Source organism: Crocodylus porosus, unplaced genomic scaffold (assembly GCF_001723895.1).
Source record: "Crocodylus porosus isolate Cpor-Errol unplaced genomic scaffold, CroPor_comp1, whole genome shotgun sequence".
NCBI lineage: Eukaryota > Metazoa > Chordata > Crocodylia > Crocodylidae > Crocodylus > Crocodylus porosus.
Genome location: NW_017728931.1, coordinates 19,473,864 through 19,499,764, shown reverse-complemented (window position 1 = coordinate 19,499,764; position 25,901 = coordinate 19,473,864). Strand labels below are relative to the sequence as shown.

The following is a 25,901-nucleotide window of genomic DNA, read 5'->3' as shown; positions in this document are numbered from 1 at the left end:
TGCACAAATGTAAACCAGGGAATGACTGGCTAGGCTGCAGTAACACAAAGAAAGATCTGGAGGTTACAGTAGACCAAAAGCTGAATATGATCCAACAGTGTGCTCTTGTTGCCAAAAAAGCCAATAGTATACTCGGTTGTATTAGCAGAATTGTCCCTTGCAAATCAAGGGAAGTGCTCCTTCTGCTTTAATGACCACTGATGAGGCCTTCCCTAGACTAGTGTGTCCAGTTTTGGGCCCCACAATTCAAAAAGAATGTAGACAGCTTGGAAAGAGTCCTGCACAGAACAACAACAATTATTATGGTCCTGGGAGGCAAGATTTGCAAGGAAAGGCTGAAAGAACTAGAATTATTTAATGTGAAGAAGAGAAGAGGGAGAGGGGGTTTGATAAGACTTCAAATACCTGAAGGGTGATTATAGAGGAGATAAAGCTGGGGTTTTTTTTCTCTGTGGGTGTAAGGGACAGGAGTCAATAGCCTCAAACTACAGAGGGTAAATTTAGGCTGGAGATAAAGAGGAACTTTCTGACTATGAGGGTGATCAAGCATTGGAATAGGCTACCTAGAAAAGTGGTGGAATCTTCATCTTTGAAAGTTTTCAGGCTTCAGTGGTAGAAGTGTTGCCAGTAGGTCAAGGGAAATGATTATTCCCCTCTATTCAGCACTGGTGCAGCCCCATCTGGAGTACTGTGTCCAGTTTTGGGCCCCTCACTACAGGAAGGATGTGGGCAAATTGGAGAGAGTCCAGCAGAGGGCAACAAAAATGGTGAGGGGGCTGGGGCACATGACTTATGAAGAAAGAGTGAGGGTACTGGGCTTATTTAGTCAAGAAAGAGAAGCCTGAGGAAGGAATTAATAGCAGCCTTCAACTACCTGAAGTTGGGTTTGAAAAAGGATGGAGGGCAGGCAGTTATTTGAAGTGGAAGGCCACCTACTGAGTTTTGCCAAGCCAGGGGCAGATAAATATTTATTTTCTAAATTTTTTAGGAGCCCTGCATGCTGGATAGAATGGCCTGGAGGGCCACATTTTACCCAGCTCCGAGCTAGACTGTTATCAGTGGTGGCAGATGACAGAACAAGGAGCAATGGTATCAAGTTGCAGCAAGGAAAGTTTAGGTTAGATATTTTTGATAAGAATTTTCTTACTAGGAGGGTAGTGAAACATTGGAACAGGTTACCCAGAGAAGTGGTGGAAGCTCCATCCTTGGAGGTTTTCAAAACCTGGCTAGACAAAGCTTTGGCTGGTATAATCTAGATGGGGATGGCCCTGCTCTGAGCAGGGGGTTGGACTAGATGACCTCCTGAGGTCCCTTCCAACCCTAACTTTCTATGATTCTAGACGCAGCTAAATGCATTTAATGGCACTCTTTGTGATATAACATCCTTCACTTAGGAATGCTTTGTGTTATACTGGTAGAAAACAGTTTCACTGACTACAGCTTCATCCACAGTAGATCAGCTTTGTTAGTTTCCTATCTGTGTTTTTGAACTGATGAAGTGTTCATAATTTGCCTGATTCCTAAATTGTCTGATTTGACTCCTACCAGAGGGCTTTCCTCTGTAGTACAAAAATACCACAGAGATTGCATTTTGTCCGGAAATCAGCATACAACAATGACGTGAAAGGACCCACCCAAAATAAAATGATGTTACCTGCAAAAACACAAAGCAGATATAAAATGGCACTAAAAAAGGAAGACTGTATTTTATACAGTGTTGAGTGAGTCCACATGTGGATCTGAATCTCAATTCTTATGAGTTAGTAGAATTTTATGTCTGGTTTACCCATGTGTGAATGACTACAGTGAATCAAGACAATGGAGAGGCTGGCTCAGAAACTAAAAAGAAAAAGGTGTGCAATAGTCACCAGTGGGTGTGTCTGCATGAGACACTATGGGACAGTGGTTACTGTACACTTATTTAGTACTTGTATAATCAAGTACCAGAGCCTGCTGGAGGAGGGTGTGAGGCCTGGGGCAGATAAGCTCTTATGGGGATCCTTCCCCGCCCCTGGACTGGGGAACTGTCCCCTGCACAAGCTGATCTGCCCCAGCCCCATCCTGGAGCCAACTTGAGCAGGGCCCAGGGTAGATCAGCTCATGTGGGAACCCTCCCCCACCCTGGGATTGGGGTGATGGGTACCCGCATAAGCTTATCTGCCCTGGCCCTGCTAGCTCCAGGTGGCGGCGGATCAGGGGCCCTCCAGCACCCCCAGGGGTCTGTGCGGGCTGTGCTAGAGTCCTCCTGGGGGTGCATGCCCCAAATCTGCCAGGTGACAGGAGCTGGGTGCTGCCACCTGGGGCCAGCAGCAGCACCAATTTTCCAGCACTGGGTACAGGCTGTGCCCAGAGCCGGTCTGTCATCTGGCAGGCAGCTCGGGGGCCCACACCCCCAAGAGGACTCTGGCACAGCCCTCCCAGAGGTGCGGGCAAGCCCCCAATCTCCCTGCCGGATGGGACTGGTGGAAGAACCGATCTTCCCAGCACTGGTCCCAGGGAGCAGCACCCAGCTTCTCTCATCTGGCAGGCAGATTGGGCACTCAAACCCCCGGGAGGACTCCAGCACAGCCCTTGCAGCCCTCCTGGGGGGTGTGGGCAAGCCCCTGATCTGCCTGCCTGCTGGATTTTATGTTTCCCCATAATCACCTATGGGCGAAACATCAAAACAGTGTCAAAACAGCAAAAGAGTTTTGACGAAATGAAACGGAACAATGCTTTCGCAACTGAATGAAACTTGAAAGAAAACACTGTTCCATCAAAACAGAAATCAAATTGGAACAGTGCTGTTTTGCACAGCCCTACTCACTAGCCTAATCATCCTGCACGGTAGTATATTATTACTGTTTGTGCTATGATGTGCTACTGTGCAGTATTATTCAGCTGCTGTCTCGCTAGCATCTTGTGTACATGCACCTAATGACGAGAGAAACGGAGAATCAAAAATGGAAAAGAAAACATTTCATGCTTGAATCGCATAATAAAAAACAACATGCTTCTCCAAAAGATCCAGGCTGGGTTTGTGAATTGTGTTAATACTGACCTCAAAGGGACACTACAAAGTGTGCCTGAGGAAGAGCTCAGAATCCTAGGTCTGACATTGCTGCTGATAGACTTTCAAGCACCTTTTTTATAATATATCTGGATGCCTTTTCACATAGACTCTTCTCAGAGATCTCTCTGAGCTAGGAACTGTAATCCTATGTGATCCAGTCTATTATAAAGCTTGCTTCTGCCATCCTGTATTCTTAGAATATTCTTATTCTTACTTGTCTGTGTGCATGTGTGAGTGTGTTCATGGAAACTGGTCTCTTCCTTACCAGTAGGTGTAGCTATTTGCACTGGTGTCAATGAGCCAATCCCCAGAAAGGAAAACAAAACGGAAAAGGAAAAAGCACAAGGAGAAATGCCTGTCAATATCAGTGAAGAGGTATTGAATAACAAACCTAACTTCCTTCACTCTTCTGCACATTGGATATGAGCCTTTTTGTGCACTGTTAACATAGAATTCATGTGTGCAGTCCAGCTTCTTAATTTTTTTTATTTCATATTTTGCAGAGCTGCCTCTTTTGCGAGTGGTTAATTTTGTCCATCAGATTGCATCCCCTGTCAGAATTTTCCTGTGATCTTCAGGAACCTGTTCTGGAGTGTCCTAGCATCTCCTATTTAGTCCTGTTTTCTGTACCCATTAGCAGGTAAGCCACTGGTCTTGTAGCATCACTTATTCTTAAATTGTTTCTGCTTTTCAAACATCCTGCTTGATGTATATGAAGTACAGGGCTGACTCAGGTTAATATCTGTATTGCACAATAACAGGCACCAGCTCCCCTTTGTATTTTCTGCTACTGAAGACCTAGTGTGTGACAGTACAATCTCTCTCAGTGGTTTTAGAAGTCAGTTCATGTCAAGCTGTCTCATGATAGCTTTATACTGGTTTAAAAATTTGTATTAGTAACCTTCCAATTATGAATTTATAGCTGGATCTGGGGCTAACCTAATAAACAAGCAGATAAATTTTGTCCCAAGAAATTACTTTTGGGGGAAGGAAGTTCCAATTTTACTTAAGTTCATGAGCTGAAAAGCCCTAAAACCAAAGCACTGGAAAGGGTAGCACAAAGACTCAGTTATTACCTCAGCCCCAGAGGTCAAAAGGCCAGGCTTGAGCTGAATTAAAGATTTCAGCCACTGTTCAAGGATCATGAATGTGTGTTGCTAACATTAAGCCTGAAAGATTAGCATTTGGGTTTTTCAGAAAGTAGGCTATCTTATAGAATTCTTGAAATAACTTTCAGGAAACATTATAGGTAGACTGTGTGTGTGACTGAGTGTGAGAGAGAATCAGAAAAATAAGCAAGAGTTCTTGACCTATTTTTTTTTATCCTAGTATTTCTTTAACAGGCACACCACATGCAGTAGTTCTTATCTTTCCAGGTAATTAGATGCTTCTCAGACAAAAACTTGTGATTAACCCCTTTAAAATGGCTTTTCTTTCCAAACCTTCTAATTAAGAGATTTTTCTCATCCCTAAGCAAGCTAACGTCTCTGATTTATCTGTATGCTCTTAGTAATTGACAGGACTACATTTTTGCAGTGCCTTCGTTTTCTTTTTAAAAACAATGTTGTTCTCTGAAAGTTCCTCCTGTAAAATATACTCTGACCTTTCTTTTATGTAAACACAACCCCATGTATAATGCTTTAGTCTGAAATATACCAGACAAAGAATATGAGGGAATGGTCAGTCGTATCCTCTCTTCCATGCACTTTTATTCTAGTGGTGGTGATTGTATTTCTGTATATAAATCTTACCTTGTCCCAGTGGGAGCTGTTCTTGCCTGTAAGGACTGTTCAGCACAAAGGTAGGAAATTGGGCCTATAATTTTTATATACAGTTAATATAATTTAGAGACTGATTGTGGCTGCCCTGTGGAAGAGAAAGAGCCTTCCTGAGCCCTTTGGGCAGTCCACCAAGAACCAGCTACATCACAGGTTGTGTACTTGACAGAAAATGACTTATGGTCTGGGTTGCATCTGATCTGTGCACTGCAGGTTATGAATTTGCAAGTACTCACAGGACCTTTCTCACATGTGTAGCCTCTGCTATAATTATAATCCTTATTGTGTCCCTGATTGAAAGGCTGCTCCTCTTTATTGCCAACAGAAAATTTAGCTACCCTGGGAAAAGGCAGGCTCCAATTGTCAATGCCCTCCCATATTAGCTTGCAGAGGTGGAGGGAATTACTCTTTGGAACCCTGTAAGGGTTGTTATTGGTTGAGTCAAGTATCCTTATAGGTGTGCTTCATGCCCAATGTAAGGATGTGGCTCGAGTCCAGAATTCATCTTCTAGGGCCTGTAAACTTAATTGCTGGCTTTTCAGAGTACTTGTAATACTCTCTATTTATGTTGCTCTCATTTGAGCCTGCATTAGTAGGAGTGTTGCCATCAGATTGTCGGAAGTGATTATCCCCCTCTAGGTGGCAGTGGTGAGGCCACATCTGGAGAAATGTGTCCAGTTTTGGGGGCCCCCACTGCAGAAAGGAGATGGAGAAATTGGAGAGAGTCTAGCAGAGGGCAGCAAAAATATAGGAGCTCAGCCCCACCCCCTTACCACCATCTTGGGACTGAAAGTCCCACCTCTAATCCCTGACCTTTTCCACTAGAAGTCTCTCCTTTTGCACCAGAAGTACTCATTTTGGGAAGAGTGGGGGTAGTTGCAGTCTTGGAACTAGAAGTCCCGTACTGTCACATGGTCCATGACATAAGGCTCACCCATCCAACATCAAACCCTGCTGCTCTCACTGCCAGGTTGGTCCCAGAATCCTGGTCAAATTAGTTCAAATTCTGGCCCCATCACATGGTCCTTGACTTAAAGTCCACCCCTTGACTGGGAAACACAGCCCCTCCAGAGAGCATACCCTCACGGTGCATAGCCTATCCTGGGACCCCTGAAGTTCTGTCCCCTAGGCCATGAGACACAGGTATGACCTATCAGGCAGTGAGGGGCTGTGAACTCTACCAACCTGCTCCATTGCCCTCAACCAATTGGTGGAGGTTTCAGGACCATCAGACCTACCTGAGAATGGTGCCAAACCAATTGAGCTGATAGCCATGCACATAAAATGTTTCAGAAGAAATCATTATAACAACATACAGATAAAACACGAAACATATACTAAAAATTAAACATCTACTATAAAAGATGTTAATTTTATTTTTTAAAAAGTTGTTTATGCTTTTTTGAGCACTGTATATATAGAGGTGATTGCATAATAGCTCTAAATAATATCTTACTCTTGTATGCTGCCCAAAGTATAGCTAAGGAGTACTAGACCTCTCAAACGTCTTTTGTTTGGTCACCCTGTTCCAGTGGTGACACGTAGGGGGTGTATGGGGGTGCACGTGCATCCCCGGGAATGCTGGTGCACCCCCTGACCCGCCGCACTCACTGCGTAGGTGATGTGTGGGGGGGCAGGTGGGAGCGCCGGTGCCCCCTCTGCAAGTGCTGGCCGATCACTGCAGCTCCTGGAAGCGGCTGCAGCAATCATCCACAGTGATTGGCCTTTGAGGGATCAGCCACGGGGATCCCCCCAGGCAGTGAGGTCGGCAGGGCTGGTCACAGGAGGGGCATGTGTCTGCCCCCCCCCCTCCTCCCCGGTTAAGACAGGACCAGTCATCCATGCCCTGTTCCTCTCCTGATTCATCCCTGTCAGTGGTCTCATCTCCCACAGCTTGATGGACTAAGCTGACTAGGGACTATCTCATCGAAGGAACAGGCTCTTGATTATTTAGTCCTTGTCTAGATGGGCTCCCTTCAACCCCTGTCTACTTTTGCTCTAGTTGCACTTATTAGCTCTGAACCCACTATTCAGGACTACAAGCTTCAGGTGCAGGTAGAATGCTGTTGGCTTGTAACTGCCAAGATGTGTCATGCTGACACCTTCCTATCTTAGCTGACCCCTCTGCTGAGCTCAAAGTCAATCCCTCAGTCTTGTCCCAGTCTCAGATGGCTACTCCCAGCTAGATTTGGAGAGTACCTCTCTCAATTTCTGTCCCTGCTTGTCCTCTCTTTCTCCCTAGTCTTTCCCCCTCCTCTGTCATCACCTAGCTCACCATGTCATAGCTCACCCACTGTCCACATCAAGGGATTGCTCCCTGCCTAACTTGGCACCAGGAGGCTGCCTGGGTGCCTCTCCTTTCCCTGTCCTGGGGCCACCAGTGCAGCCAGGGCCAAAACACGTGGGGCTTTCAGCACATCTCAGGGTGCCCCTGCCCCTGCCCCTGCCCCTGTCTAGCAGATAGCCTGGAAATCATGGGTAGGGCTGGCAGCACACTACCAGCAGCTGGCCTTCCACATGCACCAGCAAGTAGAAGCAGCACGCAAAGGGTAGGTGTACATGGGCCAGTAGCTGTGGAAGGACCGATGCAATTCATGTAGGGACACAGAACAGTTGTTGGCTGCATCCATACTAAGACTTAGTCTGGCTCAGATTTGCTCCTGGCCTGAATCCTGGGTGTACAGCTGGGTCATCACACCAGCAGCATGTGGCATTGCACATTGGAGCCCAGCCCACCCCAGCCCAGATGCCCCACAGCTCCTGGCTCAAGTCCCAGGTGTGCATCTGGGTTGTAGCGCCAGCCACACATAGTGGCATGCATCCCAGCCTGTGGCTCCCAGCTCCCTTCCCCCAAATGTGATTCCCTAGCCCATGCTGGGTTGGACCCATACCTGCAATTCAGTTCTCGGCAGGGGCAGGCTGTCTCCTCTACAAACAGTCACAGTGTTGCTGGGTAGAAGCCTCACCAGGGAGAAGCTTTCTGTTTCCAGCACCCCCTGCCTTGGGGTTGGTGGGGCAGGGAGGGTCAGGCTGGCCTGGGGAGGGGCATTCGCTGTCTAGCAAACAGAGCTGGAGCTGCTGCCACTGCAGCTGGTGCCTACTTCACGAGTGCAGAGAGGTGCTGGCTTTCAGAGGGGCATCTGCAGGCCAGATATAATTCTGCTTTGGGGGGCAGGTGTGGGTAGGATAGAATCACTTGGTGGGCTGGATCCAACCCATGGGCTGTATTTTGCCTGTCTCTGAGCCAGACTGTTTTCAATGGTGGAAAATGACAGAACAAGGAACAATGGGTTTAAGTTGTACCAAGATCAGATATTAGGAAAAACTTTCTCATGAGGAGGGTAGTAAAGCACTGGAACAATTTTCCCAGAGAGGTTGTGAAATCTCCATCCTTGGAGGTTTTTAAGACCTAGCTTGACAAAGCCTTGGCTGTGATGATCTAGTTGGGAGTGTGGTCCTGCTTTGAGCAGGGGTTGAATGCCCTTCTCAGATCCCTTCTAACCCTAATTTTCTATGATTCTTTGATTTCAACAGTTGATGACTGTTTGGGTACCCATATGGAATGAATTGGCATTGTCCAGAGCAAAAAGACCCTAGCAGATAGGTGTCCATATCACAACTGGTGCCTAGTCTTAGGTCAAAGATGGAATAAGCCTGGACAGTAACTACCCTGTCACTCATGGAGACAGTTGTGCCTTAAGAGGGCTGCAGGAGAACACTGATAAGGATTAGCAGGGCTATCCAAGCCTATCCTATTTTGTAGAATATTCTAAAAATGGAGGTTCTCAAATTATCAGTCTTGTTCTCTATAACATTTTAAAATACTATCTAAATTTGTTTAAGATGAAGTTATAGCAACAGTGATGATGTACATTGCTGCTAAGAGAACCCAGTTAGTAGCTGAAGAACCAAATCGTGAACGTATTGGGACAAGTAGTCCACTATTGTATTGTTTTCCCTTTTTAAACTTTTGGTTCTTAAAATTGTTCTTTTATGATTAATGGAAGTAATCATAAATAATTTAAAATCATGAATGCCATATGTCTGTACTGAGCAGTCTGTATGGTTCATAAAAGCACTACCATAATGGACAGGTAAAGGGAGCTGTTTCAAAATGGAATAGTATTTGATGCTGTGCTTTAAGTAAAGTATGAGCCCCCTGTCAATGTGTGTATATTGAGTAACAGTACTAGTACTTTATGAAAAGACTGGCTTCCTCCTGCAAACCCAGCAGTTTGTGGTTAGTTAAGCTTTCTCCCTCACAAAGACTGTAATTTCTCACTTGTTGGCAATAGAATAAGCACAGACCTTGAGTGGTACTTGTGGTTTTAAGTGCAATATTATAGTATGATCTTATTTTCTACTCCTACACATTTGCATGGTTTTATGCATAGCTGTTGTTTACTTATTTCACGGTATGGTGGGATTCAAAGGTCTCAGTCAGGATCTGAGGCTTCATTGGGCTAGGCACTGCATAGAGAAGCCTAGCTAATGTAGCCCTGTTCCTAGTAGTTTACATTTTAAAGTCAGACCCTTAGAAATACTTATGTATGTGCTTAACTGTGAGTGTAAGCAATCCCCATTTTGTTCAATGGGACTGTCTCATGCTTCAAGGCAAACATGCACAAGTTTGCCTGATCGGAGCCTAATTAAAAAAAAGAAATGGAAGTTGCTCACAGTCAGAGAAGCAGAAGGGGAAGAAGATGAATGTAGCAGTAATACTAAAGTTTTATTATTATAATTATACATGCTAATAATATACACAGTTGGATGACACTGCATCATATAGTCTTTCCTTAATGCATATTGTAAAAACGCCCTATCAAGCTGCAACCTCTTATATGCTCCCTTAGCAATGTCCTCTGACCTGAAATGGTTTTAAAGTGAACCCTGAACTCCCTGTCCCCCCTTCTTCTATGTATTTGTTCTCATCGCTCTTCTATGCAGGTTATTCCTTATTAGCTGTCCCCCTGAGAAATTTCATTGAGGGCTCCTACCATACAGGGAAAGTCCGTACTACTGCTACACTGCTCCTGAGAGCATTGCCAAGAAACCTGCTCCTCAGGCATGAAATCAAGAAATAAAGCCCTGAAGTGGTGCTTAGGGTGAGCACAGGCTGTGAGCAGAAGCGGGGTGGCCCCCAGCATAGCTTCTTGGCCTTATTTTTGGGATTGATTCATGTGGAATGGAAGTTAGTGGATGGTAACTTCCATCAGCAGCCCTGAGGAAGTGGTTTAGACCTACTCACACATCTGTTTGTTGGGTGCTAACAGGTATGTTTCTACTAGTGTTCTGGGTCTTCTTTGAGGGCCAGGGTGGTTCAGCTAGCACCCTTTACTGAATGCTTTGTGCTGATTCCTTTTGGACTATCTACCAGTATATTCCTCTCAGTGAAACACTAGTTCAAATTTAGAACAAAAATATTCGTCAACATTAGCATCAGAAAATAACATAGCACATTAGAAAAAGCTATTGATATCATGGGGTCTGTGTAGATGAAATGGGGGCCCTAAATTGAAGTGGTGGGTTTTTAAAAACACCACTTCAATTTAGGGCCAAACAAACCCCCATGTCATGCATACACCTGTGCACTTACCTGTTTCTCCAGTGACAGGGAGGGCGAGCTGCTGGTGGGCAGAGCAGTCCCTGGGCTTCAGGGGAGCTGATGCTTTCCTCCATAGTAATGGCACCCCCCCCCCTCCCAGCAGCACCTGCCCTCAGGCACTCAGCTTGGGTGGTCCTGGGGGGTACTGCAGTTGCGAAGGTCCCTTCTAACCCTAAGAAGCCTCACCAGGGAGAAGCTGGGCTGAACTGGGTCCCTGCGCAGCTCAGGCAGGCAGGCAGACAGGCTCTGGCAGGTTGGGGGTGGGGAGAGAAAAAGGATCAGGCCCACCCTTTTTGTTGTTTTCTGTTGGGTTTTTTTGGTGAAGACTGCCTTTCTGGGCTACTGCCAGAGTGCTTGCACGGGCTTCCTGCAGAGCCCCTGAGCTGCACAGAGCCAGTGTTTCGCTCCACAGCTGTAGTACAAACTAGAACTCCTTGGAGGAGTTCTAGTTTGCTGCACCCCAAGTCATTTAAGGCGGATTATGTTGCCGAATATGCTACAGCGGCTGGAATTGCTGCACAATACACCACCAATGCATGCAAACACCAACACCATTAAAGTGGTGCAAAAGCATTTAACCCCTCTTTAAAGTGTTGTGCACCCATGCCTCACATTTCATTTACGTGCAACCAACTGGGCAGTAAACCAGGCACAAAACATCCTCTAGGCCTTACAAGTCATCTTTTGGGTGCTGTGGGTTGTGTCAGCCTGAAAAAGGAAAACAGGACTCAAACTGGAACTTAACAGAAGAGTTTCTTAAGTGTGATTTCCACTCAGACAGCTCATACCACTGAACCAAAAATCAAATGATTCCAGCAAGGTGTCTGTCCAGCTTCTTCTTGAAGACTTCCAAGGCTGGGGACTGCACCACCTCCTTGGGAAGTTGATTCCAGTTTCTGGTCAACCTGGGCATTTTGGATACCTTTTCATTGCACAACATGCCGGAGATATGGTGGGTTGGAACAGACTCGGTTAATCAAGTCTACTCCATCTGCAAACTGACGTGCACTGCACTGCATTGTGTGCAGTTGTATAAGCAGCAAAATGCATGTCAGTGTGCAGAAAATGGTGGAAGTGTGCTAAAATACCTCTGATATGTTTGTGAGTGGGTGTCCTAAATTAATCAGAAAGACAGCGCCCTGCTGCCCTGTGCCTCCCACCCAAAGCTCCTGCCCCGCAGCCCTGCTTGTGCCCATGCCCCCCAGCCCAGGCTCCATGGCTATCAGCAGCTACCCAGCACCTGGGCCAGCTGCTGCCTCCCTGTCCTGGCCCCAGCTGCCTCCCAGCCCTGGGCTCTGAGGAGGCAGCAGGTGCCAGTGATGCTCCCCACTGTGCTGCCCTTACCACTGCTTCTACAGAGCAGCATTGGAACCCGATGCAGCAGGGTACAGTGTGGGGCTCAAAAAGCTGCCTGCTGCTCCGAACTGCCTGCTGCCCTGGCCACACTTCCCCTGCAGGCGGGGGCACAGAAAGCTGCCTGTTGGGTCACACTTCCCCTGTGTGCATGGGAGCAGCGTCGGCAGCATGCAGGGTTGTGCCCCTTGCTGTTGCCCCCACTTGCAGGGGAAGTGTGGCCAGGGCAGTGGGGAGCTTGGAGCAGCAGGCAGCTTTCTGTGTCCCCGACAGTGCCCTGTTGCACCAGGTTCCAACGCTGCTCTGCAGAAGCAGTGGCAAGGGCAGCACAGCAGGGAGCAACACAGGCACCTGTTGCCTCCCCAAGGCCGGGTCTGGGAGGCAGCTGGGGCCAGGGCTGAGGCCGGGGGCGAGGTGGCAGCAGCTGTTTGCAGCCAGCCCAGGTTCTGGGTAGTTGCTGATAACCACGGAGTCAGGACTACTTCAGCAGGGCTTCCATCTTCCCAGCCAGTTGCTGGGACCAGCCTGGGCTCCATGGCTATCAGCAGCTACTCAGAACCTGGGCTGCTACAAACAACTGCTGCCCACCTGCCCCTGTCCGGCTTCAGCTGTTTCCTGGCCCCTGGCCCCTGGCCCCGGACTCCAGGAAGGCAGCAGGTGCTGGCACTGCACCGGTTGGGGCTGGGACTGGGCCAGGGAGGCAGCAGCTGTTTGTAGCTTCCCATCTGCAGCTGGCTCAGGCTCTGGGGTAGCTGCTGCCAGCCATGGTGCACAGGCTGCGCTCAGCAGGGCTTGCAGCCTCCCAGCCACTGACTGGGAGCAGTCCAGGCTCCCAGCTGGCAGCAGGTACCCAGAGTTGGGGCCAGCTGCAGCCGGGAGGCTGCAAACAGCCGCTGCCTCCCTGGCCCAGTCCCAGCCCCAATGTGTGCTGAAGAAAATGGTCTCACGTTCCATGCTGGGGGTTGCCGACCCCTGTTTTAGATGTTCATTTGACTGAGCTCCCTGAACTTTTTGATGTTTATCGTCACTAGTCTGAAACCTGTGACTACTTTAGGAAAGTGGTTAATTCACCTAGCTGTTCTGACTCATTGAGCAGACTGTTTGTAGTGGCTGTCTCTCAAAGAGCTGATTTTTTTTTTTCTTACTGATTTTTTTTTTTTTTTAAAAATCATTGTAAAACAGCATTATTATCCCCAACCCAAGATTGTGACTAATTCGCAAAGAATTTTAAAGAAAGCAAAAATGAAAAGAAGTGATAAGAGATCTTACTAATTTGCCAGATGCTCGCTGAAGCATAGAGGAGTTGCATTTAAAGAACTACCAAAAAGGAGATTAAATTCCCATCTCATGGACATTTACGTTGCATTCTTTGCTTTGGGGTAGATTAATCGGTAACATATAACAGCAGTGCCCCCATGGGAGGGCAAACAACGAGTGGTGATTCAGGGTTAGTGTTTTGCCCTGTTTCCCTCTTACATTTCATCTAATTTTTGAAGGAGATTTACCCTTCCTTTATTTTTGGCCAGCTGCTGTGGCTAAGGAAGAAGAGGACAGGGCTGAACCTGTGCTCCTCATAGTTCTGCCCCTCTCCCCCACCCCTTCAACCTCATGAGCACAAGGTTAGTAGCCCCTTCTCTCCTCATTGCATCCAAGATTGCTATCTGAATGGAGGAGAGAGGTGACTTTCTTATGCTTTGGACATCCAGGGAGGAAGACCACTAGGTATGTTAGCCAGTTGTTCAATATCAGAAACAGAGCTGTATGCTGTACTTGTCAGCCTTCTGTCACTTCTGCCTTTTTATTCCATGAAGTCACTTTAACTGAAACAGCTGTATTAGACCTCATAAGTTTTAGATTGGCTCCTAAATGTCAAAAGGTTTGATTAAAAAAAATGATAACAGACAACTATTAAATAGCAAATAAAAAACAAGTTGTCTCAAAAAAGTACAAATATTTGAAACAGGATTAAATTAAATGCTGTGATGTAATTTGCATGATGTTGTTTAATAAAATGTGTCAGATTCAAGTCATTATTAACGTGACTCAGTAATAATTTAGGCCTAAAATTTGGCTTGTCTTAAAACTGTAATTTAGTGAGGAATTTATTTTCTGTGAAATTGCTGACTGATTCATCTTAGCACATCAGTTACATTAACAAGGTGGCTAAGTGTTTTTCCCTAATTGTACAGATGGGCCACTGAAGCCTAAGGAGATCACATAACATGTTCCCAATAGACAAGGAACTCAGTGCCAGAGACCTGATTATAGAATCCAGATCTCCTGAATCCCAGCTGTGTGCACTTTTCCTCATAGCTCTGGACTGTCAGCATGAGATTTTTAAAAGCTCTCAGTTGTGGTGGCCAGGCTCTGCTCCAAAAGAAACGAATAAGAGTTTTTACTTTTGTTTCAAGATTTAAGATGGTGTCAAGTAGTATAGAAAATATTAATCTAAAAGTCATTTCTCAAATATACCACATTAACACCAAGACATGAATAAAACCTGAAGCTATTACACATGCCCCTGTTGGTTGCTGTGTGGGGCTAGGAGGGAATTCTGGTCCATGTCTGGGTCTGCTGCTGAGTGCACTGGGGATTCCCCTGCCCTCCTGTGGGATGCTCCATCCGCCCCAGCACCTCACTATTCATGAGCTGCCTGGTACCTTGAGATATATAGAAAAAACATTTACATCTGTGTCTGTGTCCGAATCGTCAAATCTTTCTGAATCTCCCCGTATCGATTCGGAGGGTTCTGATTTTATTCGGAAAGATTAAAGGGTCTCCTGAGTCATTTGGATTTGGAAATTCAGCCACTGAATTGGCTTTCTGATTACCATTTCCGGTTCAACAAGCCTGAAAGCCCTGGCATGGCTGGGTATTCTAGAGCAGTGTTTCTCAAACTGTGGGTCACAGCCCAAAAGTGGGTCACAAGAATATATGAAAGGCTAGCAAACAAACTTTAAAAAATGGATTTTCCTTCAAAGGAGAAAAACATGGGAAACCATGGCTTTTCCTTTGCAGGCTAATAGAATTCCAGCCTGCAAGGGCTTGCCAGTGTCCCACACACCCATCTCCTGCCCCACACACTGGAGGCCAGGAGCCTGGGGGTGGAGGGCAGTGGGTCAGGAGTGAGGGGCACTGGGTCCGGACTGGCCTTCGATGTTTACAAATGGGTCCTCATACAAAAACGGTTGAGAACCACTGTTATAGAGCCGCAGACCCTGGAAATACCTTGGATCTCGGCCTGAATCTAGGCCGGATTCTGTGAGAACTCTGCCTGTGACTCCCTGATAGTTATAGCATCTGAGATGTTTTGGGTAGGAATTAATGTAGTCTGAGATTCTTATGGGTAGAGAACCCCCTTTGAAAGGACAATGCAAAGCCCTACAGACATACAGGTCCTGGGTGTAAATGGGAGCAGAAGACAGGAGATCTTCAGTGTGGATGACTCTGTGCCCTGAGAGAGTCCTTCACCTCTCTGAAGGTACTGATGTTTATAGAGCTTGGAATGACCGTTACCACTTAGCTGGTCATTTCTTGCCTGGTGGAACAAAGTAAGTAAAACTTTGAGAGGAAAACCTTATAGTATTTTTTGTAGCTACATTGGGGTTCCTCCCTTGGATATTTTCCATGAGAGGGGGAGACATGGAATGAGAAGTTTGGAGATCTGTGTTTTCATCCAAAAAAAAAAAATTCCTTTTTCCTATTTCTCTCATGTCAGTGCGGATTTCTGCTCCAAATGACGTCTCAGTATACACTAGGCCCATGTCACAGACACTGTGATGTTTGGTTGGTGCTTGAGCCTGGCTTATAATTTAAGGAGAAAAGCTTACATAATTGTGGAAACTGAAAATAATTAGATATCCAAGAGGTTAAAAAGGATTTTGTTCAGACCTTACTATGCTGTTTTGGAAAATTACAGTATTTACGTGATCTTCTGAGATGTATTCTTTCCTTGGTCTTCCACCCTGTTTATAATGAGGCATCACTCATACTAGGACTAGCTGATTCCATGACGTCAAGGGAGTTGACAGATTAAAACCGGGAAGTTTAAAATCACTTGGGTAGTGACTGCTTTTCTTATGCTTGGTATTTCAGATGCTTGGCACACGAATACATGACTTTGTTTTGACATATCCTTATATGTGTTAAGGTGTGGTAAATTCATGCAGATGCATAATTTCCTTTGACTAAAATGCTTTAAAACGTGGCACACCACATCCAGTTTGCCAGAGCCATAGAAGCTCAGTACACAGCTTTTGGCTTCTATTTTGACCTCATTGGCAAGTTTTAAAATGTTCTGTTTCAGTTTCAAAAGTTAATTTAATTTCAACTGTATATTTCTAATAGGCTGCATTCCATGCCAAAATGTAGCTTTGCCATGTAAAAACATTTTTTTTATACAGCAAAGGGACATGATGTGCCTTATAAGGAGTCAATTCAGAGCAATAGCCAGCCTTTTGTGGTTCTTACAGACCTCCGTTTTGTTCTAGAGAGCCACAGTACTTTTAAAATAACAGCATGGGGCGACAAAGAGACTCAATCAAAGGTGCAAAATAATAAAAAAGCAGTGCTGCCCCTTCCATTGGTCAGTCTCATGTTGCCCTACGTAGATTCCTGGGGGAGACAGCAATACATTTATCTCAAAGCCTGATTCATGTTAATAGTGAAGCCAAATTTCCCTGTGATTTTTAATGTTATAAGTTCCCAGGTACCGCTGCAACATGTTAGAAATTTGGAGTTACTGAAGTGAATTCTTTATCTTGGTGACCTTCCAAAACAATAAGAGGATTCTTGGAAGACCTTGAATTGGAAATAATTGGATACAAGAAAAATAGTGCCTTATAGCGCACTACTCTGTTCTCCCAGGGTTCACAGATCTGGAAGCCACTGTACCGTATGTAACTGGAGGAGACAGAACTGTGAAGTCTAGTTACCACATGAAGGTCAGAATGTAAAGAAATGCAGTTAAATTATGCATAACAGACAACTTCTGAAAGAATTTACACAGCATTTGAAAATAAGGCCTAACCATTATGAGCTTGGTTGCTTTTTAAGATTAATTTTCCAGTCTGCTTTCATCTTGAAAAGCAGATAAAGAATATGTTAAATATTTGAACATAACTCTGAAATGTTTATAACACACATTTATTTGCTTGTCTGTCTGCTCTTCAGCAATGAAGTTTTGTGACTGTTTTGGGGCATTTACCAATTATATGGTTTCGAATAGGTTATGCTATGGTAGCTGTGGTGAAAGGGTTGCAGAGATCTGGAACTGCTGATATTGAGAGGCTCAATATTTATATAAAATGAAGCTCTTGCCGATAATTCAAGTGAAAGGTGGCAATGAGAATTACAAATGGCAAGGATACTGCACTGAGCGTTGATCTTTTACTTTTTTTCTCCAGCATGCTTATTCCAATGACAGCCCTATTTCAATACACACAAAATATAATAAAGCAGTAAGCAGAAATAAATGCTACTGGGGTTGCCTTTTGGTGGAAATATTTCTTTGAGTCTGAAGCATAATGGGTATGCTTTAAGCAAAAAGCTTTCAGTGCTTGGCCAGTTTCTTACTCAATCAAAATATCTTTTGGAGGATGAGAGCAAGATAATAACAAGATATGGGATTCTACTTTAAATATTACTTTAAATATCAACTTTAAATTAAATATCTACTTTAAATAGCAACCAGAAACTGTTACTGATGGAATATCAGGGAATTTGATGGAAGTTCTTGGGAAGGATTTTTTATAGGCTTTATCTTGTATTGCATGTAAATTTGTGCATAGGAAATACAATGAGATTACGATCCCTTTGCAGAAGGCATTGTACAAATAGAATAAAAAAGGATCCCTTTTACTCTGAAGTAACAAGGCTGGGAGGGCTGTAATATACTTAGATCAAGCTGCATAATAGTTTGCAAATCTTATTTTAGTGCTTCAATTTTCCCTGTTTTAAATTCTTTTTGTTGTGAAAAAACTAGCCAATAGGAGAGACAGAGGAAGGAAGAGGAAACAGAGAAGGGAAATGAGTAAAGGAAAAGTACAAAAGAAGGTTGAGTGAAGCTAAAGAGTAGAGGTTGTGAGGGAAAGCTTGGCAAGGGTCTGGACTGGCAGGCTAGGGACAGAAGTTACACTTAAGGTGGTTTAAGTAATCAGAAACCAGTTTAAACTGGTAACCAAACAGACGTTCAATGCATATAAACCACTTTCAAAATAGCCAAAAGTGGTTTAAGATAAATCTGGATGGATGTAATATCAGTTTTAACTAATTTAGTTCAAACTGGGCTTTGGAACTTCTGTCCCAGGTTCCCTCCCGATTCAAATTAAGTCACTCCCCCAGCATCCCAGGATGCTCTGCATCCCTAGGCTGTGCTGTCTGCTCCTGTGGAACAGGGGTGGCTCCTTCCCTCTGCCTACCTGTCAACACAGTGGAATAGGGGGCAGGGGAACAGACCCCATTCCCCTTAATCCAGGTCTGTACAACACAAGGAGAGAGAAAGCACCTTCTACAGGGCTTACTGCCCCCTCCCCCCAGCCCCTTGAGCCCAACTGAAGTCATCACAGCCCCACCATCCCCACCAACTGCTCTTGCCTCTGAGGGGTGAGAGGGTCAGGGAATGCACCCATCTGGCCCAGCACCAGCGCATCCACACAGGGGAGAAGCCATATCAGTGCTCTGAGTGTGTGAAGAGCTTCCGTTATTCCTCCCATCTGGCCCAGCACCAGACGTCCCAGCTGGGGTCTGCAAGGTGGGAGGATAACCACCCTTCCCAGGGCTTTTAAACCCCCTTATCCCCTCACATCCCAGAGAGCCAGGCTGGGATCTCTTAGCTCTGCCCTCTCACCAGCAGCCCTTGCCTCCGTGGGGCTGGGGAACAGGGGAATGCACCCACCCAGCCTGGCACCAGCCCCTTAGCTGGATTTGCAAGGCACAGAGAAGGAGCTTCCTGTAGGCCAGAGAGCAGGGCTAGGATCCCTTAACCCCTCCCCCAACCCCCCACCCCAGTCCTGCCACCTCTCCAGCTGCCCTTGCCTCTGAGGGGTGGGAGGTGGGTGAATGCACCCATCTGGCCCAGCACTGGTCTCCCAGGTGGGGTCTGCAAAGCACAGGGGCAGGGAACCACCACTGAGGCGCAGGGATCCAGCCAGCCCTGGGCTGGAGGGAGTGTTCTCTGCCCACGTGGGAGTGGAGCCAAGCCTGTGGGACCATACTGATGGGTGGGAGAGAGGAAACCCCCTACCCCACCCTGCACTGGGGGGAAAGGCTGGGGGGAACCATAGTGGGGAATCCCCATTGGGGCATGGGGATCCGGGCAGTCCTGGGGCTGTAGGGACTGTTCTTCCCTGGTGGGGACAGCAGGAGGTTGGGGGGCATGTGCTGGGCAGCCAATCAGTACTGAGCCCTGGTGCCCTCAGCAGTCACCAACAGGATGGGAGGCATCCTCTAGTCGTCCTCCCCCGCCCCAGCTTTGATTGAGTTGATTCAGCCTTGGGCTTTTTGACTGTCTGTACATAGCCATGGTGAACTGACGTGGCTAAGGGACTTCCTAAAGTAAAAACTGGGAGAAGCAGTAAGACCTGATGGTGTCATCACTGTCTGTAGGTCGCTGTTTCAGGTGCTTGTCTTTGTTCTCAACAGCTAACTCTCAGTGCCTTATAGCCCATACTTGCCAGCAGTCCCTAATGCATAACTGACATGCCCGGTAGTTTACAAATGCCAAGTCACCCCATCGCAAGCCAGAATGTTAATGTTGACCTTATTAAGGAAGTTTCTCATATAGGCCTTGATCTTTTACCAAACTAACAAGCAGATTTTAGTAAGTGTGAGATCAACCCCACAGTCACTGGTATTGAGTAGTAAAGATTTGATTTCATGGTGATTTATTAAATTTAAAGAAATCATATACTTATATTCATGTTTTTCCAAGCTCACTGTCTTGTATCAATTTGTATTAATATATTATCATTGTTCTTTCATTCTTAATAATGCTCTGCTACTGCCAAAAATAATAATGACCCCTTTTCTTTTTCAAAGCACGTGGGAATGATCATAAGCATCCTGCCTCCCATTTCCTCATTTGTAAATTGTAAAATGCACTTTAACAAGTTAGCTGAAAAGTTTTAAGGATTCAGGGCAATTCTCAGTGACCTCTTTTAAGTTATCCTGTGAAGCTAGAGTTTGCAGAGCTGTTCATTTACACAAAACCAGTACTTTTATCTTAAAAAGAAGAAGAGTATCCATATGTCCCAGAAACTTTGCTGTGTAGTTGGCAAAATCTCAGTGTATTTTCTCACAGATGCTAACTAAACCAGAGACAACAAAGCCAGATCCTCTTTTATTTATATCAAGGTTGCCAGAATTTAGTTGAGCTGCAGTAACTTGGACTGGCATGAAGGTCCTATCAATTTTTTGTTGAGTTACTTGTGTTACAAGTAAGGTGGCCTGGGGTCATCCCCTCTATGGACCTCAGTAGAGGGTCCTTCATGAGCTCCTTTTCCTCTAGAATGGGGCTGCTGCCTCTGAAGTCTCATTTCCCACATATTGGGCACGTCTACATGAGATGCTACATTGCCACAGAGATGAGCTACAGCACCATAGCTCATTGTTACGATGCCATAGCATCAGCGGCACATGGTGCCAACACTACCATGCAGTAGCAACTAGCTACTGCACAGTAGGGTCAGAAACTACCCGTGTGCAGTACTGGTGGTTACTGCGCAGTCATTTAGTACTTGCCAAAGCAAGTAATGACGGCTTATTCGGGCATGTGTGAAAGGGAGAAAGACCCTCCAGGGGTAGCAGATTGTCTTGTGCCATCTAGGGAGCAGAGTTGTGGTTTAAGCTGAAGTGAAGCAGAGAGCTAGCAACACCCATAGCAGTTCTAAGACCAGATGTATACTGCAGCAGGACCTGCCTTTTTATTTCCAGTTGGGGGTTTTTTCAATCGGTGGCAAGTTTGGTTTTTTTGGTTTCTTTATGCTTGATTATTATCATTTTTTTTGGTTTCCTACTACTGACAAAGGAGTGAGCATTAAGGGGAAACTGCAGCAAAAGAACCAGCTAGCCATAATGTTTAGCTATGCTTCTTTCCTCTTCATGCCCTATTTTTTTCCTGCCCAGTCAAGCTCTCCCACTTTCCCTCTCCTCTTATGTACTGTGCAGCAAGGTGCACTGTGCCTTTAAGAAGTATGCATTTTCAGGAGGCTAATTCCTGAGCTTTGGCACATGTTGTGGCATGTCTTAAGTTTGCTGTTGTTTCATAAAATCAAAGAGAGCCTTTGTTTAGTGAGGCTTTAGATTTGTTTTTACAAGTTGGCGATGTTCATTTGTCTGTTCTTTCTTTGTACAGAAGATTTCCAGGGGGATTCCCTCACCTCCTTCCCACTCCCATTGGGGAAAAAACTAAAATTATTAATATATTTTATTAACTGATTACCCTTTTATTAATTGATGATCTTCATTCCATATTTAATTTTAAGAACATTTCCTTCAGCTTTCTGGTGACTAAAACTGAAAAGGCAAATGCTGTTCTCAGTTTCATTTACACACTCACATCAGAATTGCTACTACGCTATGATGTCATTGCAGGGGCATGCTTAGATTTGAGGAGAAAATTTGGCCCATAATGCCTACCATGCTGTAAGCTTTCATGCTTTTATTGTGAAATTTGTGATGTTCAGAATGCTGTTAATGCCCCAGCCCCTGGAATCATGTGACTATTGAAGAAACAAAGCTTTACTTATTTCTTATTTTAAATGAAGTTTTTAACTTGTGGTCATAAAGAAAATTGGGAGAGCATGACCTGACTACTCCCAAGGTATGTGACTGCACTTTGTTCCTAGTGTTCCGGGATTGGAGCTGTTCTTGAGAACCAGCTTCATTCTGCTCTGGCTTGCATGTGCCAAACTCAGAAATGTGGCCCTCTGATAGCTGCTCTTAAGCACATTGCAGGTAGAGAGCAGCCTTGGGGCATGTTCCCAGAGCAGTTTCATTGCTGCAGCTCTGGTTTTGGTATGTGCAAGTGGGTGGGGCATGCTGAAAGGGTACCCCTCTCCTCCCCAAGCTCTGGAGACGCAGGCTGTGTCTACACAAGACATTACTGTGCATCTATTTAGTGCTTGTATAAACATTTTTTTGATTGGCAATATTGTAATACTTAAAATATGGCCTTCAAGGATAAGGTAACACTTTCCCTCTTCAGTAGACTCGCACAGCTTTCATTGCTATATACCACAATTGGGGTTTTTTTGGCCTCAGTCCTGCAAGTGACTCGCTATGAGCATATGCATGCTGAAGCTGAATCCCAGTGGCTTCACTGGAGTTTTTCCTGGACCCCAGAGTTCACACGTTAAGAGTCAGTGGGAGGAAGAATAGACTTCCATAGATTAGACCAGTAAGACTCGTTCTTACTTGTGACAATTCTGGCTTAGCAAAAAGGGGTTGGGAGTGTGGATTTGGGAATTCTGTTTTGGCACCAGTTCCCTGTGTGATCATGGTCAAGTCACTTAACTGTTAGTCTCCAGGTGTGGGATCCAGGACGTTGAGGTCCGGGTTTGAATCAATGCCTTGAGTATTTTGGAGCCTTGGCACTTAGCACTGTATAAACTGCTAAGTGGCAGAGGCATAACTGGGGGATACTGCTCCCTTGAGCAGGAGCAGTAGTCAGAATTTTGGTTCTATGAGGGGAGAGTAATCTCCCTTTTTTTTGCCACAAGGATGCATGTAGAGCATCCACTTAAACACCTGTTATGGGTAGCAACAAAACATGACATCTCCCCATGCAGCACCAAACTTCTGGCATCTGCTCCTGCACCACGCACCGCCACTGCTGTCCTGACCTACCCACTGCCAAAGCTGGAGCCATTTCAGGGAGGATGCAGGGTGTGGTGAGGAGGGGAACGGGAGGGTGAGGTGCACCCCATGATCTATTTTGATGTTCCCTTTCCCCACCTTAGGCAGTTCCTGGGGCTAATTGGCCCACTTACCACCCCCCATCATTACAGGATGGCTAAGTGGTATTACTGACTATATTTAAGATGCATGCATTTTTTTCATTAGTGAGTCCACAACCCTGTCTCAGTTTTGACTTGGGTACTTTCTTCCTGCCTCTTGAGCAGTACTCAGCTCTTCAGAAAGTCCTTGATTTTTACCTCTGTATCCCTTTACCCCTTTAATAGTGTGTTGGGATTCTCTTTGAAGAAGGGGTTGTGAAACTGTGGAGGCCTCACAACCTCTCTCTCTCAAAGTCTGCCAAGGAGCTCTGTAGGTTGTCACCCCTGACCAACTTCTTTCCTGCCAGCCTCTAATCACAGGCATTCCTGTGCACTTCCTGGCACGCAGTCCCCAGAGCTAGCTGGTGATCAGAGAATAGAATGGGGAGTTTGAGCTCTTGGTTTCTACCACCTCTGCCACTGATTCACTTGGTGACTTAGCAAAAGTCATGTCACATGTCTGTTCTTCATTTTAAATGGTTAATGGGTATACTAACTCCTCCTACCCAAAGGCACTTGAGGCTGAATTAATGCTTGTTAAATCAATTGAGACCGGGGATGAAAGGCACCATGTGAGCACAAAGTATCATTCTGTTGTTGTGAATGTAAGCAAAGTAGTTTATCTGTAAATCAGCATTTGATAAAGTGGAACTGGAGGTGGGAGGAAGAAGTAGTACAAACAAAACCACTGCTACTGCATAGAGTCAAGTGCACAGGAAATAGAAATGGGTGCTTTGTGTGTGGCAGAAACCTGGAATCTGGTACTGAAAAGCTGAGGCCATTTGCTGATGGATGGGAGTAGAGGTAGTCTAGCTATCAGTGTGGAATTTGAAGTTACAGAATGAAAGAGCTTTTTCTTCTCTATTAACACGTTCCCAGGGCTCTGTGTTTCTGAGGGCAAGGGCAGAGACTGCTTCGTCACTACTATCTCTTACTGCAGTTGAAAAGATATCACAGGCACTAGGTTCTGCTCAGTTTAGGAAGCATTGAAAGGAAGAAGAGCATGAGCTATTGAAAGAAGAGTTTAAAAATTATTGAGATGTTAAGAGAATCACAAATACACTGGAATTATCAGTGTGATACTTGCAAGCTCTCCAGGACTGTCAGAAGGGCAAAAGAGTTAAAATCTCAAGAACGATTTAATCTGCTAAAATAACGCTTTTATAAAACTAATCAAAAGCATAATGTGTAGTATGAAAATGATTACTATTGAAGGAGGAGATAAATGGAAACGGGATGAAATTCTATTATTGCAGATTTATTTTTCTGGTTTATCAGCTGGTTGTTTCATTAAATAGAGCAGAACCATATTTTTCTTCCTCCCCAATTTACTAGAAATCCCCTATCAATTTGAACTGGGTTATGCTCTCCTATTTTCCTCAGTGTATGTCCAATTAAGTTCAGTATCCCTCATCCCATTTAAAAAAAAATAAGTGTCTGCTGTGTCTATTTTTGGTCACTGATTTGTATGCTGTGGAAGGCATCTCATTCCTTAGAATACAGTGATATATTGTGTGCTTTCTTTTTCTGCATTTTGCAGAGTGGATTGTTATTGGTTTGTTTGAGGGGTGTAAACATCTGGAGGAGACTAGGTATAACAATGTCTTTGTCCTTAGATTAGCTATGCCATTCTAGTTCCCTTTAAAAGGGAAATTTTATGTTTCATACAATATAATGGTTATCTCCTGTACTCAGGGTTTGGGGACAGGAGGGCTGCTAATATTAAGGTAACCCCATTAATATTGCTCCAGATAAAACGGATGTGTTTTCCTAAGTGGTACAACAGCCTGCTCCCCTGAGCAACAGGACTCAAGGATGTAAATTCTGAAAAACACATTTGTATGCCCAGAACAACCAAATTGCAGGGAAAAAATATTGTTTTTTGACATTTTTTTAAAATGACAAATTCAGTTAGGGTAGCAGGCATGAATGTAAAAATATCATTCATTCCTCTAACTTGGGTTATAGTTATTAACATTCATATACTTAAATGTATCCAAAACCTGAGCAACAGCAATTAACATACAAGAAAAACAGATGGAATAAAAAATAAAGTACGTTCTGTGAGAATTTATCCCAAAATGAAGGTCGAAATACTGAGACTATTACTCACTGAGTGGCCCTGGTTCCAGTCAAACTATTTGTAGACTGCAGGAGTCTACTAGCAGGAGTATGAGGTCACATCTACACAGAGGTCACATCTACACAGGAAGATACTGCTCAGTAGTTCCTGTGCGTTTATTTAGTACTTTTTATCATCAAGTACTAAATAAATGCGCAGTAATTGGAATTACTGTGCAGTAGTGCTGGCAAATACCTTTTTGGTGATGCTACTGCACAGTAGTGTATCAGCTCTGTGCGTGCTGTGATGTGCTACTACACAGTGTTATTTGACTATTGCTCAATTAGCATCTGGTGTCGATGTGCCCAGAGTGCAACAGTTTGATTCCAAATATTGCCTTAATGCTCACCTTCTGCACATTCTACCTGATGTTTAGAGGGGTTTTTTAAGTCATTAGAAAGATATTGAGTTTACTGCTTTGGTAACAAAGAAACAAGGCAATCATTCTGATTTCCAAGCAAATTCTTGAAAGTGTCAATAAGTCGGATGCTAGCTAAAATCTTCCAGCATTAAATTAAGTCCAATAGAGAGCAGATTGTTCTTCCTTACAGCTGAGGCTGTTGCTGAGACTAAATATGTGCCAAGTTGTAGATCTGTTATCTTGACTTTAAAAAAAAGTCCAAGAAATTAAAAAAAGAGAGAGAAACCCTTTTTAAAACTGTTTAGCTTTTGAAATTCCTAAAAATGAAAACACCAGCTTCTACTTCTTATTTATTTACTTCCTTTATTTTCCTTTTTTATATTTTCACTCTTGTAGCTTATCAGACATTTTCAGCTTAAACAGCCTCTGAGGCAAATAGTAGTGTGTGCATGTGTGAGCATGTGTAAATGTCTTAATGTAGCAGGGTAGTTGTGAAACTTTCCAATAAAGTCTCAGTGAGTCAGTATTGGTTGCGTGGGGTTTTTTGTCCGTTGCCCTCTGGTTTCATTTCCAGTTATGAGAAGGAAGTGAGAGAGAGAGAGGGAGGGAGAGAGAGAGAGAAGGCATCTCCCCCTC

At 44.8% G+C, this 25,901-nt stretch overlaps 1 protein-coding gene and 1 long non-coding RNA gene across 6 annotated transcripts in view; one reads left to right on the top strand and one right to left on the bottom strand.

Annotated features, from left to right (window-relative positions):
• The window catches only part of PRR5 (proline rich 5), a 147,465-nt gene that overhangs the window by 34,845 nt on the left and 86,719 nt on the right, over positions 1-25,901 (top strand). For 2 of the 5 annotated variants that reach the window (XM_019544312.1, XM_019544313.1), the window contains exon 2: positions 3,556-3,692. The gene's annotated coding sequence lies outside the window, so the exon portion shown is untranslated. Of the gene's footprint in view, positions 1-3,555; positions 3,693-4,409; positions 4,429-25,901 lie in introns of those variants that run through there. The other 3 variants (XM_019544310.1, XM_019544308.1, XM_019544309.1) reach the window with 2 other exon arrangements.
• On the bottom strand, positions 7,057-18,526 carry LOC109316343. Its single transcript, XR_002102817.1, has 3 exons — positions 18,414-18,526; positions 18,085-18,086; positions 7,057-7,068 (listed from the first exon to the last, which is right to left on the bottom strand). It is a non-coding gene; the product is annotated as an uncharacterized LOC109316343 (long non-coding RNA).